The sequence below is a fragment of the Chlorocebus sabaeus genome, chromosome 11 (assembly GCF_047675955.1).
Source record: "Chlorocebus sabaeus isolate Y175 chromosome 11, mChlSab1.0.hap1, whole genome shotgun sequence".
Lineage (NCBI taxonomy): Eukaryota > Metazoa > Chordata > Mammalia > Primates > Cercopithecidae > Chlorocebus > Chlorocebus sabaeus.
The window spans coordinates 30,671,821-30,691,118 of NC_132914.1; positions in this window are offsets into that span (position 1 = coordinate 30,671,821).

The window sequence follows — 19,298 nt, forward strand, 5'->3', positions numbered from 1 at the left end:
TACAGAAGCTCTTTAGTTTAATTAGATCCCATTTGTCAATTTTTGCTTTTGTCTTACATGTATTTTCTGATATTTGTTAAGGTTTGCACTTATTGTGCGGTCAATTGAGAATTTTCAAAATATGTTTTTATTATAGCTGGTTATCAACTGAAAATTTCCCTGAATTGTGGGCTCCAGTCTGAGGCCATGGCATCTCCTTCTCTAGTCACCCCAGGCTTCTCTCTTCTGACCCTTTGCTCAAAACCTAGGTGAGTGTGGCAATATTTACTTTCTCCAATTTCCCTTTCATTTTCTCTCCGCCATCATGTACTACCAGAAGCCATTTAAAACAGGTTCATAACCTTTCACTTAACATCTTAATTTCCTAAACCCTAAGGAAGTTTGATCTTTCCATTTCTAGATGTTTTTACTGTCAGAGGACATTTTTGCAGAGAAAATATAGCTTATGCTATGGCCAGGTTAATGCTGCCAGTTGTTCATGGAAAATGTAGGTATCACATTTTTAAAATAGTGTTTAACCCCATCGCAAAATCTCAACATACTTCCTTTTATTACCAAATAATAATCCATGCCCCCAGCAGCCACATTTCATCTCTTGGCATCACTTCTCCTCAGAGTGGCACTCCCTCTTGTACCCTTACCAGAGTTCTAGCCCATCCCAAATCTCACCCAGTTTCAGGGAAGGAGCAAAGCTGAGGGCTGGGGCAAGACAGTTTGTTGCACAATGTGCCGGCAGTGAGCTATTTAGGTCAAGTAAGAATAATTTGCATCCATTAGTGGCATCGGCAGGACCACATCAGATGCAGTGCACCTAGTCTGCAGGCTTACTATTATTAAGATCAAGGTTCAAGTCATTGCATCTGATGAAGGTTCTGCTCACATGCACCACTATGTTCTCTATTCCATCAAGGCTTGCCAGTCGCAGGTTAATGCCTACACCATCCTCTCCTTCCCCAGCACCATGGCTCACCTTTCTGGTCTTGGTGTTTTGTTTTGTTGTGTTTTGAGTGGCCCAGCTTCTGTACAATGTAAACCCTGTCAGCAGGGTAACACTGTGTTCATCACAGCTGTAGGACAAGGGTGATATCATTATCTCTCTCCTGCCATTTAATTTGCTTACATTTTGTGGCTATAGGCTGCAGAGCATGGAGGATGATAGGGATGAAGCCTGAGAATAGCTCATTTGAACCATGAGTCCTACCCAAAGTCCTCTAAAGGTTTTCAGCTTATGAGGCAGAAAAGTCAAAGTCCCTGCAGTCACCTTCTTGGTCCCATATGACCTGGCTTTTGTATTCATAATCTGGGCCGTGTGATCTCTGACTCACTTTCTATCACTTCCTTTCGCTTGCTGTGTCTCAGTCATGTGGCTGGTACTTAGCTGTAACACAGGGCCTTTGTGCTTGCTGTCTGGTTTGCCTGGAATGCTCTTTTCCTAGACTACCACATGGCTTGCACCCTCATGGCCTTTGCTCAAATATACTTTTCACCAGGCCTTCCCTGATCGTGTAATTTACACTGCAACCTCTATGGAAGGGAGAGAACAGACAACAGCACCCCTATTCCCCTTCCCTGCTCTACATTTTCATGAAAATTCATTCATGCACTTTTATGCATATGTCCGTCTGTATGTACACACGTATTGATTGATAAATCCTCCTCTACTAAATAAAAGTCTCATGATGGCAGAATTTTTATTATTGCTCTATTCTCACTATCTCAAAGACTACCCGACATAAGATACCTTTCATAAATATCAGTTGAATAAATGGATGAATGAAGGGATTTTTTACGTATAACCTGAAGGGGTGACCTGCCCCTCCACACCTGTGGGCGTTTCTCGTTAGGTGGAAAGAGAGACTTGAGAAAAGAAATGAGACACAGAGACAAAGTATAGAGAATGAAAACGTGGGCCCAGGGGACCGGCGCTCAGCATACATAGGACCCGCGCCGGCAGGGGTCTCTGAGTTCCCTTAGTATTTATTGATAATTATCTTTACCATCTTAGAAAAAGGGAAGTAGCAGGATAATAGGATCATCATAGGGAGAAGGTCAGCAGTAAGACATATGAATAAAGATCTCTGTGACATAAGTTTAAGGAAAAGTGTTATGTCTTGATATGCATATGTAAACATCTCCATAAACCTTTTTAGTGCATAAAGAGCAGCATTGCTGTCAGCAAGTCCCACCTTTCGCCCTAAGGCAGTTTTCTCCTTTCTCAGTAAACAGAACAGACAATCGGGTTTTACACGGAGATGTTCCATTGCCCAGGGACGGGCAAGAGACAGATGCTTTTCTCTATCTCAACCGCCAACAACCACCAAGAGGCCTTCTTTCCTCTTGTACTAGTCCTCCTCAGCACAGACCCTTCACGGGTGTCAGGCTAGGGGACGATCAGGTCTTTCTCTTCCCATGAGGCCATATTTCAGACTATCACATGGGGAGGAACCTTGGACAATACCTAGCTTTCCTAGGCAGAGGTCCCTGCGACCTTTGGCAGTGTATGCATCCCTGGGTACTTGAGATTAAGAGAATGGTGATGACTTTTAACCAGCAAGCTGCCTTCAGGCACTTGTTTAACAAAGCACATCCTGCACAGCCCGAAATCCTTTAAACCTTGAGTCACCACAACACATCTCTTGCAAGGACAAGGTTGGGGGTAGAGTCACAGATTAACAGCATATCACATACAGAACAAAATGGAGTCTCTTATGTCTACTTCTTTCTGTATAGACACAGTAACAGGCTGATCTCTCTTTCTTTTCCCCACAATAACCAATACGATCCCCCTATCTTCAGTTCCTCTGAACAAGAAGATTCATCAAGGGTAGCTTTTACTATAGCACAAAGCAAGCTTGTTTACCATCAGGAAAAACTACTCTATACAAAAGAAAAGGAAAATACTATTTGAAGTATCACTTTAGTCTTGACATTTAAGTTGTGCTGTGAGGAAAATGAGCCACACTAAGTTCTAACACATGGTTTCTCAACCTTGGCCACTACTGATATTTGGAGCTTACTTAGGAATAAAAATTGGTCAAGGATGCAAAAGACTTGTTCTTTCAAAATTGTATCAGTAATCAAAGAAATTAAAGCAGACATAAATAATTTGAAAGACATCCCATGTTCACGGACTGCAAAAATTAATATTGTTAAAATGTCCATACTACCCAAAGTGATCTACAGATTCAATAAAATCCCTAAAATCCCAATGTCACTTTTACAGAAATAAAAAAACCAATCCTAAGATTCATATGGAATCCCAAAAGTCCTTGAATATCCAAAGGAATTTTGAGCAAAAATAACAAAGCTAGAGGCACAACACTCCCTGATTTCAAAATATATTACAGAGCTACAGTATTCAAACAATATGGTACTGGCATAAAAACAATTGTATAGACCAATGAATCAGAATAGAGAGTTCAGAAATAAGCACACACATATACAGTCAAATAATCTTTGATAAGGATACCAAGAATATACAATGAGGAAAAGATTAACCTCTTCAATAAACAATATGGGAAAATTGGTATTCACATGCAAAAGAATGAAACTGGATGGTTATCTTACACCATGCACAAATATCAACTAAAAATGGATTTAAAACTTAAGCATAACAGCAGAAACTATAAAACTCCTAGAAGAAAACAGGAAAAAAGCTTCTTGACGTTAGCCTTGGCAATGATTTTTTGGATGATGCTAAAAGCACAGGCAACAAAAGAAAATAAAGTGGATTACATTAAATTAAAAAGCTTCTGCACAGAAAAAAGAAACAAGATAAAAACAACCTATGAGATAGGAAAAATATAATGGAAAATCATATATTTTATAAGATACTAATATGCAAAATATACAAGAAAGTCTTATAACTCAAAAGCAAAGAACCTCAAATAGAAAATCCAGTGAAAAATGGATAAAATAACTAACTCGACTTTTTTTTTTTTTTTTTTTTTGCAAGGAAGACACACAACTGGGTAACAGGCACATGAAAAGGAGCTCAACATCAGTAATCATGAGGGAAATGCAAAGCAAACCAAAACCACTATGAACTATTACCTCACATCTGTTAGAATGGCTATTATTTTAAAAACAACAGACACATTTTGGCACAAATGTGGAGAAAAAAGACACTATTGACAGGAATCTAAATTGCTGCAGCCACTGTGGGAAACAGTATGAAGGTGCCACAGAAAAATTAAAAATAAAACTATATGATCCAGCAATCTCACTTCTGAGTATATATCCACAGGAACTGAATTCAGGGTTTTGAAGAGATGTGTGTACTCCATGTTTACAACAGCATTATTCACTGTAGACAAGACATGGAAGCAACCTAAATGTCCACAAACAGATTAACTGATGAAGAAATTGTGATATATACATAAAATGGCATGTTATTCAGCCTTAAAGAAAGGAAGTCCTGCCATTTACCACAACGTGGATGAACATGAAGGACATTAAGCTAAGTGAAATGAGCCAGACACAGGACTACATGATTCCACTTACATGATGAATCTGAAATAGTCAAACTCCTAGAAGCAGAAAATGGAATGGTGGCCAGGGGTTGGGGAGAGTGGGAAATGGGAAGATACTAGTCAAAGAGTACAACATTTTGGTTACACAGATGAATAAGTCCTAGACATATACTATATAACTTGATGTCTGTAGGTAACAACACTGTATTGTAATCAAAAATTTGCTATGAGAGTAGATCTAATGTTGTATCTTTATCATAGAAAATAATAATAATAATAAATAAGAGGGTAAGAGGAAACTTTTGAAAGTTGAATAGGCTTATGGAATAGATTGCAGATTGTGGCAGTGGTTTCATGGGTATATACTTATGTCCAAACTCACCAAGTTGTATGCATTAAATATGTACAGCTTTTCCTATGTTGATTGTACTTCAATAAAAATAGTTTAAAAAAAAGTTTCCAAACATTGCCAATGTTCAATAAAATCCCCTCCATTGAGAACCAGTGCTCGAATAGAGTCTTAGTTCACAGAAAACATACCTTGGTTGATCTTCAATGATACTATCCATAAGTACATACAGTTCTCTATGATCCATAAAATCATAGCACCTATCTTACACAGACACATTCAAAACAAAAAAAAAACAAGGGGTTCATGCTATTCAGTATCTAGTTAACGTGGCAAAGCACAAATTGCACTAATTTCATTTTTTAGAAATCTCTTTTTTTAGTTTCAAATAACTCAAAGAGAAGATAACCCATGAACATTAAATTATTTGAGAAGAAAGATATAAGGAGAGAAAAACAGGAAGACACAGCCCATATAAAAATTATTTTTCATGCCGTGATGTGTTGGAGCCCACCCATGATCATCCAAGCCTGTAGTTTATCTTATTTCCAAGACTGTTTTATAGGTCTAAATAAACTTTTAAAAACACATATATTTTCATGTCACAGGACTAGATCCCAAGACATTTGTGGAATACCACTCTCTTCACACACAAGAATTTAGATGATGAATGCAATCATCATCATCATGGAACCAGCCACTACTAGGTCACGAACGACCTGTTTCCTATTATTTTCCAAAGTCCCACGCACAGCATAAGTTGCTGATTGCAAAGTGGATGAAACTGAAATGTGTAATTTCTCTGCAGCGCTAACATTGTGGATGAAAAGAAGCAGAAGATGCCTGCAGGGAATTCAGGCGATTTCTATTATAGTGCATCATTTCCCACTGGCTTTGACCTGTGAGAAAACTGGAATTTTCAGCTGTTTTCATTATAAATGGAGTTTGTAGTAAAAATTTCTTATTACCACAGAATCTAAGGGTGGTTGTCTAACTCAGCTCTCCACACTTAATGCAGTCATGCCTTTAACAATATCACTAACATGATGACCCAGTCTGTTCTTAAATATCTCCATGTCCTGATGTTCATTACTTCCTAAGAAAGCCTATTTCACTGGCAGAGAGTTTTAATTAATAGAATATCTTTCATTATTTTAAGATACAATTTTCTGCTTAGGCTGCTATAACACATGAGTTTCTCCTGCCCTATGAAAGGTATCCAAAGGTTTAAAATGTGTATCATCTCTTCTTCCTACATTTTTTTTTGTGTGAAGAACCAGTATTGTATTGAGCACAATGTCTATATGGATTTTCTTTACATATTTTGTCTGATTACAGTAAAAAAATTCTCCGTAACAGTTTTCCATTTTAACAGTGATCACCATAAACATGTTAATTCAATAGAATAAAGACAAAAGTTAATAGTTGCTATCATTTAAAATATAGATTGTACATCTTAAAATTAATAAATCCATGTTAATGTTTATTATTATTTTAATTATCAAAGCACGACTGAACAGATGTATTAAATAAATAAAAATGCATTAAATAAACAAAAGTCTTCCTTCACTTTTGTTTTATATAAAACAAGTAAATGATGGGAAAATATTATCTTAACTGTAACAGTCAAAATAGACTTGCGGGATGTGTATCTTTTGATTAATCAATATTTATTAGGGATGGGAGCAAAGTAGACAAAATCTCAGTTTGAAATATTAGTTGTACTATTTATGATGTGACCTTGGACAAGTTACTTATCCATAAGTAACTTAGGATGGGGATAACAATACCTATCTTACAGGATTATTGTGAAAATTAAATTAATAATGTATGTCAACATTTAGTTTTATTTTTAGAGACAAGGTCTCGCTCTGTCGCCCAGGCTGGAGTACAGTGGTGCAATCGTAGCTCACTGTAGTTTTGAATACCTGGGCTCAAGTGATCCTTCCACCTCAGTCTCCCAAGTAGCTGGGACTATAGGCAGCCACCATGCCTGACTAAATGTAAAAGTCCTAAAATAGTGTCTGTTACACAGTAAGTGATCAGCACAATTTAGCTATTATTACTAGCCCAATATTCTACTCTTTATGTGTTTATCCTCTATATAGTAAATATTAATATCTTTGTTTTCAAAGCAATGTATCAATATATTTAGTTATTTGTATATACATGTATATTTATATTTATAAAGAAAATTATGCTGTTAATTACAGAACATCAATTAGGAAGGTAGGTGTTAAAATATTTTTTAGATGTGGTATTATTAAAATATGTTTCAGATGTGGTATTGTTAAAATATTTTATACACACACACACACACACACACACACACACACCCCACATATGCAATGAAGCACTATTCGGCCTTAAAGAAGAAGGAAATCTTATCATTGCAACATGGATGCACATGGAGGACATTTTGCTAAGTGAAATAAGCTGAGCACAGGAAGACAAATTCTGCATAATCTCACTTACATGCAGAACCTAAAAAACTTGTACTCATAGATATAGAGAGCAGAATGCTGGTTACCAGAGACTGGGGACAGGAAGGGAGGGAAAAACGATTTGTTTGTCAAAGAGTACAAAATTTCAGTTATACAGAAGGAATACATTTTCTTCTTTTTCTTTGAGACAGGGTCTTGTTCTGGTGCCCAGGCTGGAGTGCAGTGGTGTGATCAAAGCTCACTGCAGCCTTGACTTCCCAGGCTCGAACAATCCTCCCACCTCAGTCTTCAAGTAGCTGGGACTACAGGCACATGTCACCATGCCCAGCTATTTTAAAATTATTATTATTTTTTGTAGAGACAGGGTCTCACTATGTTGCCCAGGGTGGCCTTGACCTCTTGAACTCATGGACCCAACTCGGCCTGTTAAGGTGCTGGGATTACAGGTGTGAGCCACCAAGCCCAACCAGGAGGAGTAAATTTTGAGATCTATTGCACAGCATAGTGATAATAGCCAACAATAATCCATTCAAATCTCAAAATAACTAAGATATTCCAAATGTTTCACCACAAAAAATGATGTGTGAGGTGATAATTACGTTAATCAGTTTGATTTAATTATTTCTCATTGTATATATGGAATATATATATCAAAACATCACGAGGTACCCCATAAATGTAGACAACTGCAATTTGTAGATTAAAAATAATATTAAGAAAAAATATGCTATTGAAAAAAGTATTTTTCAGGTAATAAGTACTCAAATAATTTCTGTTTCAACACTGTCATGATTTTCTGTGTTGAGAGTTCAGGTTCAAATCTATTTCTTCAAACATCTCTGTACTTATTTTTTGTTAATAATGTTATTAATAATACTAACATTTTTAAAGTCAGTATTTTGTAATGTAATTTAATCATTTGAAATTTAACATTACCCATAATATAATTGTCTATTCTTTTTTTTTTTTTTTTCCTTAAACAGAGTTTCACTCTGTTGCCCAGCCTGGATGGAGTGCAGTGGTGTGATGTTGGCTCACTGCAACCTGTGTCTCTTAGGTTCAAGCAATTCTCCTGCTCCAGTCTCCTGAGTAGCTGAAATTATAGGCACGTGCCACCATGCCTGGCTAATTTTTGTATTTTACAGTGGAGATGGTGTTTCACCATGTTGGCCCGGCTGGTCTCGAACTACTGACCTCAAGTGATCGACACCCCTCGGCCTCCTAAAGTGCTGGGATTACAGGCATGGGACACTGTGCCTGGCCATAACTGTATTCTTATGACTTTAATAACTTCAATAACCTAGTTGCTTTAGCAGGAGAAAGGAAGAGGCATGGTGTTTCTATAACATTTATATTTATCTGTAAATATCTTATTAATATGTGAGCTGTGTATAAATCTTATTTCAATGCTGTTGAATACCAACCTACAAGATGCTTTCCACAATGATGTAAACATAGAAGGAATCTTTCCTCTCTTAAGAAACTTCCCGTTCTGTTTAGGAGATTACAGACAATGCAATATATGATGGCTTTCAAGTAATTGATATAGACAGTAAGTGTTTTAAAAGCATAAGAGAAGCAAAGGTCATTGGCAACAGGGATGGGCAGGAAGGACTTCCTGAGAAAGGAGGACGCAACTGTGTCTTGGTGGATAGTGGGATTCAGATCAAGGTTGGGGAAACTATTCCAAGGACACATGTGTACACAGATGTGAAGATGTCCACAACCATTTAGGCAATATTTCAGCAGGAGAAGAGTTCTTGGGAGGGGAGAGGAGAATGGAGAGGAGAAGCTGGTTTGAGGACAAAATGTGGGTTGCTGTGATACCAGGTTAAAGGTGGTAACTCTGAAGATAATCCAGAGGTGCTATGGGAGCTTGAAAAAGAAAACAGAGTCTCATTTAGAAAATTAAATTATGTCTGCTAATCAGAAATTTCATTTTACAAACATGGCAGTGATCTTAGGTTTTACTGCATCAGTTTACATTAAGGCTGATAGAGTACTAATTTTAATTCATGGACTTAATGTCTCAATTTTACTGATTGTTTATATCTCAAGAGCTTTGTCAAGAAGTTTCTATTCTCTTAGTTGATTTCCTTTTGTAAAAAATTCATATATGACTCTAAGTTTCTTCGGTTTTTCATCGGACTATAGCATCAAGTGATCACAGAGGTTGGAAACTGAGACAAGTTGAGAACTGATTAAATAAAAATATACTTCTTGTTCCTTTGCATTGATTGGCATGGTGTGTGAAGTAAATGCAGTGGGGTGAGAATCAAAACACATTATTCCTGACTTTCTCATTGAGAAATGATGTGGTCCTGGCAAATTCACAAATTTTCCATCTACAAGTGAGTGACAATGAGAGATTCCTGATCACTTTACATGGAGGTCGTGTGATACACCTGAAAGAAAAACACAATTTGGGGTCAGACATTTGCAATGACCATGTGTCCACTCCAATAACCCCTCTCAGTTCCTGGCGCCCACTCTGCCTCCAGTACCGACTGCACTCCAGCAGAGATCTCTTCAAAGCAAAAACCGAACCATGTTGCTCTTGTGCTTAAAACTACCACAATCTCCATTATTCCGAGGAAAATAAACAAGCTACGTGGCTCAGCCCTATATTTGCACCTCCCATCATGTTCGTATTCCCTCATTTTCAGTTCCTTAAATAGGCCATATTCTCGCCTTCATAGGGACATTGTGTGTACAGTTTCTTTGAGACTCATGTCGTGATTGAGTCCAGTCATAATTTTACTAGGTGATGGTGTGATTGTCTTACCTCTGCCCCCCACCGGGACTGTAAGTTTCAGTGAGGATGAGAGAAGTCCCCTTTGCTTGTTCTGTTAATCCTACTCTATTCCTATTACCTCCCATGATAGTCTAGCACAACAGGCATTCAATACATTTTTGTTGAACTAATTCATGAATTTAGTGATTGTGTGACTTTTACAATGGAGATAATGAAGATAGCTACTATAATATACAGGGTGGTTCCTCTGCTCCACAGGGTTTTTATAAGCCTTTTACAAGGCAAATACAAGGCTATATATTAGGAAGAACATGGCAAGCAATTAAGCACACAAATGTGAGTATTCCTCATAATAAAAATAGCTGAAAACAAATTGAAATAATAACCCATAAAATTTTTATACCAAACATAAGCCAAGAAAATTTTATTTTAAGATGGAAATCTAAGGAATTAAGGGGGAACCAGGTAAAAAGCACTTATAAAATAGAATATATCAACTAATGATATTAAAGATACCTCAGTCTTGTAAATGTGCAAATTGGAGAATCACTTAGGTACACACTACTTTCTACCCATGAATCCAAAGAGCCTTAAACAATGCCCTTCCCTTCCTTGCTGTGGTCGTCCTGCTTGTTGTAGATTGCTGACAAGAGGCAATAACATTCAGGTGATCCAGTCTCACAATGTGGTTTGTCATCTTTTCAGTTCCTATTGTCTGACCTATCATGGCCCAACCAGAGCCTACAAAACCATTCTGACCTTGGCTTAGCAGACACTTTGGTATTACTTTATCAAACAAAGCATCCCTGAATAGAAGCATTCAGAAAACATCCCTGACAAAAATGTTCAGCATCTCTTTAGTGACTCACAGGGAGGGCTGTATGTACTACAGTTTACAGTTCAGTATGTATTCGCATGCATGTGCACATGTGCATGTGTGTCAAGCATGTGCATAGCACGTGCAAAGCATGTGCATGCTAGTCAAGCAAACATGCCCAAGAAAACCCAGATAAATTGCCTGTGCTTTTAAATAATAAGTTGACTATGTTAAATCATGATGCAGAGTCACAATGCTGGAAAACTTCATATGATTTAAAGAGAAGAGCATCTTTGTAGGAAAAGCATTTCATTGACTGCATATTTAATGAGAAGGAAGTGCATGAAACTGAAAATTGAAATAATAAAAGCAATTTTGGTGTCTATGGTTTTGGTGAAAGGACCTAATACTGCTGTTACTTTCACATCAATATTTATAAAATAGATCTGTTACGGATATTCTGGCTCCAGTTTTGAGGTTCATCAGTGCCTCCCAATATTGAACATTGTACTCATCTTTCCAGCTTTATTTTCTGCAGTCTTCCACTCACCAGTGCCAGGAGGAGTTCCCTGTGTGCTGCAGCCTCCCTGCAAATCATCTTCATACTGTCAGTGTTGTAATATAGTTCTTGCTCCCAAAGGAGATAACCTCACCTGTTTTCATGTCACTTACATTGCACTAAATTGGCATTCATACTTGTCTAAAAACAATACATTTCTAAATGCTGTTAAAAATTTGAAAAGGACTATCTGTAGACTGAAACTATGTTTTATTATGATGTTTCAGCTTATATCTAGAAAAGAGTAAAAACAAAATGATGCCACTACCTTCTGTATATGAGAATGACTCTCTCTACTGAGTTACCAGTATGTAAGCAGTACCCCAAGGAATCATCATCATCGAGGACAGACTTATTCTGCTATTGCACAGTTTTTTACATAACTCCCATTTAAAACAAATGCTAGCTTTCGTTAGAGATATAGCGAAAACCATAATCTTAAATAAAATATAGAAGAATGAATTCCAATTTTAGCTTCATTAACACCAAGTTGTAATCAGCAAGCTGATCATCCATTAATTAGAATAGTATTTGCAGTGTCTTATTTCTTATTTTGAGAAAGGGAATCAATACTACTTAAAGTTTTGAAAATTGTTAATACCTAAAGAGCATGTGTCTTCTCCAACTAGCGAAAATGTTAATGGGCAATGCTTAAGTTTCTGAGCAACTTGCAAAGTGAAGAAAAGGATCTTTATCATTCTTTGGCCATGAAGTTTTCTTCCAACAACCTGTAGAGTCTCCTCTGGTTCACCATGACCATGTGATTGCTTGAGCTATGACTGATGGCCCATTAATAATGGAAATTGTGTGCCAGTAAAGTTTATTTTTTTAATACCAGAGCTTCCTTAATTTAAAAAATACTTAATTATTTTAATTAATACCATCTCTCTTCTTTAGTCGGTTACACCATCAATTGTTGATTTTCTTCTTCCTGCCATGGCCTAACTTCACACCATCCACTATTTATGTCAATCACCAAAGAACATATATTTGGTCTTCAAACTCCTTTCCTGGCTTACAACTTCTAAAATCCTAAGAAACTCCAAAGTGATGTTTTTGTATGCTAATGAGTTGACTGGTAGGTGGTAGCCCTTAGGTAGCTTTGGGGTGAGTCTGGTCACACAAACAACAAACAAACAAATCTCATATCTTTCTTTATTTGTGGAAGTTTAATAAATGTGTTTACTGGCCAACATTCTAGTTAATACGATATTCTGAAATTATCAGTGGCTGTTATTTACTCCAGTCATTCTTGCTTAGGTTAAGATAATTACAGATGGTCCCTGACTTAGGATGATTTGACTCTAACTTTTTGACTTTATGACGGGCTTATCAGGACATAAACCAATAAATTAAAGAGCTCCTTATGAGATAAAATGGGGTTACGGTTTCTACTGAATGCTTATCACTTTCACCATCATAAAATTTTAAAAAATCATAAGTTAAACCCATGGTTAAATCTTAGGCTGTCTGCTGTGTTGCAAGCATTAAATGAATTTTTTGACTTAGAGTATTTTCGACTTACCACGGGTTTATCTGGATGCAATTCCATTATTAAGTAGAGGAGAATCTGGTAATAGACTACAGTTGTGCCTCAGCATTCATAGGGAATTGGTTCCAGGACTCCCACAGATACCAAAATCTGTGGATGCAAAAGTTCCTCATATAAAATGGTGTAGTATTTGCATATAACCTATGCATATCCTCCCATATACTTGAAATTATTTCTAGGTTACATATAAGTTCTAACACATGTAAGTACAATATAAATAGTTGTCACGGTGTATTATTTTCTTTATATTATTTATTTTCCAATAGATTTGAGTCTTAGTTGATTGGATCCCAAATGGTATTAGTCAGAGTTCTCTTAGAGGGACAGAATTAATAGGAAATATATATATAAAGGGGAGTTTATTAAGTATTAACTTACATGATCACAAGGTCCCACAATAGGCTGTCTGCAAAACTGAAAAACTAGGAGTCCGATGTTCAAGGGCAGGAAGCATCCAGCATGAGAGAAAGATGTAGGCTGGAAATCTAGTCCTGTCTCATCTTTTCATGTTTTTCTGCCTGCTTTATATTCACTGGCAGCTGATTAGATTGTGCCCACCAGATTAATGGTGAATCTGCCTTCCCCAGCTCACTGACTCAAATATTAATCTCTTTTGGCAACACCCACACAGACACATCCAGAATCAATACTTCAGTCCAATCAAGATGACACTCAGTATTAACCATCTCAAGCCCACCCCTTGTCAACTTGAACCCATACACATCTCCTGAGGTCAAACATAATCTTCAAATAAAGTCAATAATAAAGTCATAATTATGACTAATGTAATACAACTATCCTTCGTACAACCAGAAATGCACCAATTCCAAATACTATTACATAAAGTTAATAATATTTAAATGCTAATATGAAGTCAATAAATCTTATGTCACATGATAAAGGAAAAGGAAATAAAATGAAGATATTTTCATAGTACAAGTGTATAGATGCACAAATATGTTTTTAACAAAAGAAAGAGGAAATACTCTTGACAGTTACAGTCCTCGTTTCTGCAACTCGTCATGTGGTCGTAGCTGGTATTGATGACTACCTTCTTCTACTAACCATTCTGTATTACCTTTTCCTTCAGCAAGCACCTCAACACGTCGTGGTGTTTCTTCTGGTGAAGTGACCCAAACCTTCATTCCTGAAGGGTCTGGATCATTTGTAGTTCTACCTGGATTGGGTGTTGAAGTTTCCCATTGACCCTAATCACAGGTCATGGTAATACTAAGAGACTCCCTAATGGATCTCCTGTATTCCATGTGTACTATTCCTTACCTCTGTTGTGGAGTAACAGACTGATTTCATGTCAAAAGTCTGGGTCAATCACCCCAGCTAACACTGTAACTCCCTTATTAGCCTGTTGACTTGAAGGTAGGAGGAGCTCAAAGTGTCCAGATGGCAATATTAACTTCCAGTTTATTGGAATCATTATTATGTCTCCTGATGGCAGCATTCCTCCCTCTGGAACTAAGACCTCTAGACCAGCAGAATGTAACATCACAGAAACCGGAAGCAAAAATTTTGCTAATGGATCACTAGGGATGATGGTGAATGGTGCCACTTCCACTTCTACACCTTGATTCCCGGGCCCATGAATCCTGGCTATGTGAAAAACAATACCATATATTGGACACTGATTCAGAGCATACATGGCCTTCTGGACAACTTTGCCCCAGCCCTGCAAAGTTTTACCACCTAGTTGGCACTGTAATCATGACTTCAAAAGGCTATTCCACTGTTCTATCAATCCGACTGCTTCAGGATGATGGGGAACATGGTAAGATCAGAAAATTCCACGAACATGAGCCCACTGCCACACTTCTCTAGCCGTAAAGTGAGTGCCTTGGTCAGAGGCAGTGCTGTGCAGAATACCATGGTGATTAAGGTATTCCGTGAGTACCATGGATGGTAGTCTCGGCAGAAGCATTATGTGCAGGATAGGCAAACCCATATCTGGAGTAAGTGTCTATTTCAGTGAGGACAAACCTCTACCCTTTCCATGATGGAAGAGGTCCAATATAATCAACCTGCTACCAGGTTGCTGGCTGATCACCCCGAGGAATGGTGCCATATTGGGGGCTCAGTGTTGGTCTCTGCTGCTGGCAAATTGGGCACTCAGCGGTGGCCATAGCAAGGTCAGCCTTGGTGAGTGGAAGTCCATGTTGCTGAACCCATGCGTAACCTCCATCCCTGCCACCATGACCACTTTTTTCATGGGCCCATTGGGAGATGACAGGAGTGGCTGGGGAAAAAGACTGGTGGTGTCCACAGAAGGCATCACCCTATCCACTTAATTATTAAACTCCTCCTCTGCTGAGGTCACCCGTTGGTGATCACTCACATAGGATACAAATATCTTCACAGTTTTTGAGCATTCTTCGAGGTCCATCTACATACCTCTTCCTCAAATTTATTTGTCACCAATTTTCCAATCATGCTTCTTCCAAGTCCCTGACTATCCAGCCAAACCATTGGCTACAGTCCATGAATCAGTATATAATTGCACATCTGGCCATTTCTCCTTCCATGCAAAGTGCACAGCCAGGTGCACTGCTCAAAGTTCTGCCCACTGGGAAGATTTCCCTTCACCACTGTCCTTCAGGGATGTCCTAGAAAGGAGCAGTAGTGCTGCAGCTGGCCACTTTCGGGTGGTGCCTGCGTATCATGCAGAGCCATCTGTGAATCAGGCCCTAGTCTTCTCTTCCTCTGTCCACTGATCATAAGGAACTCTCCCATGAGCTCATTGGTACAGGCAAGAGAAGGCAGGGTGGCAGGAGTGGAGACCATGGGCATTTAAGCCACTTCCTCACGTAACTTACTTGTGCCTTCAGGACCTCCTCAAGCCCGATCACATATATACCACTTCCATTTGATGATGGAATGCTGCTAGGCATGACACACTTTATATCTAGAATGGGTCAGAAAGCACCCAGTTCATGATAGGCAGTTCAAGTTGCATAGGGAGGGCCAACTGTATTGTAGAAAGAAAATCATCCTACAGCAAATTCCAAAGGTGTGTTTCAATTAAGTTTCAATGAAGCTTGAGCATATTAATTGATATATTGCTCTAAGTATATATCAGTTGAAGCTTGAAAATTTCTTTTCAAAACACACATTTTTGTTTTGCTAGTGTTTCTTCTGATAGGACTTTCAACCATAGGATAAGGCCATCTTGCATTTACCTAGAGAAGTATATGGATTAGAAGTCTTTCATTTCCATGATCTTATATGATCCTAGTGGCTTTTTTTAAAAAAAAACACTTAGCTACCTGAAATTCCCCTTGGGATGCAAAAGATCTAAATAAGTAGACAAAATTACCATTTTACAGACACAGAAACTGAAGAACAAAGAGGTTAAATGCCTCGACAAAGATCTCAGGGCAAGTGAGGTTCAAGGGGAGTAACAGAATCAGTTTTTTCTAGTCAAGATAATTTTCTCCAAAGAAGTATCCTAGTGAGTTGTAAGTAACTGAAATTGCCTACATACAATTTTCCCTAGTGGAATGTTTATTTTCCATACAGCAATCTTTTCAGGTGTGGTATTTTAAAATGCAAGTTTGACTGGTAGGTAACAAAAACAGGTCTATCTACAGATACACAGTAGGCGGCAGGGGAGGAGTTGGGGGAACTTCGTAAGTATACAAACATAAAGGCAAAGAGAAAGAATACTGTTGGCAAGATAAAGAGTGAGCTGCTTCAGGGGTTTGTCTGTTATTGAAGTAGAAGAGGGCTAAGCCAGTAATTCCCTTGAAGACTCTTCTGGTTTTGATTTCTTAACATTTATAACTATTAATTTGTATTGTGTTAATCACAGGTCAGCAGCACATAGAAATATACAACAATTTTAAGTGTAAATTAAGCAAACTTCTTATGCAGGTCAATATTAAATAAATTAAAAATATAATCTTGAAAACAAACAAACAAAAAAGCCTTCAAATTTACCAGAAAATAAGAAACTTTGTGTGCAATTGAAGTTGGTAAAATAATGAAAGTAGAATTTTACTGTAAGGCTCAAAGTCCACTGGGCAATAGGAATGATGTTATGTTTTTCCATTAAGCCTAAAATTTTTCTTTTTATTATTTATGAGTATTCATTATATTCAAGAGTATATGTGATTCTGCCCAGATCATAAAGCAAATAGAATCCCTTCCCATAGAGGGTTGCTTTAAATAAACAGCAGCAAGAACATTTTAGAGAGTGCCTGATGTATAAGTACATTCTCTCAATTATAAGGTATAATAAATATAGTTCTATAATATATATTAAATAAGAAAAGAAAGAGCTATGCTGGAGGTGTGTTCACATATAAAAAGCTAGTGTCCACTCTGCACCTGTGCCTAGATTTAACTGAAGCTTCTGCATCATGGTAGAGGAACATTTCTTCATTGTAGATTTATAAAAGCTTCTATAAATGATGTAAAAAGAAGTCTGCTACTCAATAAATCATCAGTACCAGTTCCTGCAGCCTGGAGAGTTTTCTTTAGGGATATGATTATAAGAACTGGGCAGATTTTACTGGGCTGGAGTTGGAGAGCTAGAGAAGTCATGGTCCCAAAGCACAATATGGCTGTCAACATTCTGAGAGTCTTGCCAAGCCCTGTGAATTTTGTTTCTGTGGCATTATTTGGGTTACTGCCATTTCCTAGATAGATAGACCTGATCAGTGTTATCTAACCTCAACAGAACAGGTTCTTCTTAATCTCACCTGTCAGTGACAGCTAAGAAACTCCAAAGTTGTGTAAGTCTGGGCTCTCTAGACAATTTTTTATTCCAGCATAATTCAAGTCTTTGGCTTCTTTAAATTACTTCTTTCAATGAGAACAACAAAGAAAATACATGGAAAACTTAAAAAATTAACACTATAATCTACACTGGGGGTGTGGTGGGGGAGGAGAGGGTAAAATGGGAAAAGAACTAATATTTACTGAGCAACTACTATGAACCAGGTGCTATGATTCACTCTATAAATATAGTGGACACTTATGTCAATATTAATTATTTTAAAATACCAATAACGCTATCCGTGTTTCTTTACTTCAGATTCAGTTATTAAAACCCTTCCATGACTTCTGGTTTCAGCTGGAAGAGGTAGAGAACCGGAAAGAGCATGACCCCCATTCTTACAAATAGAAAAAAACTGGGACAACTGCAATTTAATGGCTTTTCTTAACCCCTTCAGATAACTGAAGTTGCAGGGCAAACAACCAACTCAAGACCAGATGCCTATAGGGAGAAACAGGACTTGACCATGGGGAAGAAGTTGGCATGCACCCTATAAACCAGCAGGAAAATCAAACCAGAAATGTTCACAAATTACTAAAGGCTGAGCATGGGTCAGCTGGGACAGTGAAGCCCCTGGGGACAATGGACTTGGGAAGATGGTCCTATATCCTTGCTGAGTTTTCCTCCAGGAACCTCAGCAGGTTCTAGTGTAACAAAACTTCCAGTCCCAGTTTTCCTGGGACTAAAGGGGATCCTGACATGTGAAATATGCAACTTCCTTACCAGGACAAGGTGGTTAATCTCCACAGGAAAGATTGTGGAGAATCTTGGGGAAACTTCTGTCTTCCTGGGGAGGAACGAGGGAAAGGGAAGAAGCAGAACCAAAACTCATCCAAGCCCCTCTCCCCTTTCTCCTGAGCACCAATCCTACCATCATGTGTGTATAAATATGTACTTAAAAAAATCCACGGATACTTTATAGCTCAGAAAACACCCTTACGAACAAATTCAGGGTAAATGTCTCTCTGAACAAATTGAAATCAGTTCTCCCACAAGATAAATTTCTAACACAGAATATGAATAAACAACACTGCAATTATTATTATTACCTGAATTAATTAGTATTGCCTTAATTAGTTAATTACTATTACCTGAGTTAATCTTACTTCCCCTGGATTTTTTTGCTGCTTTAAAATAGGCACAGAGAGCACAGAATTTTATCTAGCACCTCTCCCTCCTAAACTGCATTACTCAGCTAGGTTTCAATGAATAATGCAAATTTTGAAGTCTAAAATTTTAAGAGGGGGTTTCAAATTTGCATACATATTAAGATCAAATAACTACACGTCTAAGTTTCATACCCCTAAGAGCAGTCTTAATGATTCTGGTTCAGTGGAAAATGTCCTCATTATTTGTCTTCCTTTCCTTTCACTCATGACTCTGAATTGCAAGGAGGAATTAAGACATCATTTTTAAAAAATATGAAGAGAAATCACTGAAGGGAGAAAATACATGACATATATTTAAAATCAATTTATTGTTTTGTTCTTGGCATAGGCAGTGCATTTATCCCAAGTAATACTATTATCTGTGTATTGAAGCTTGATTTCAGTTAGCCCTT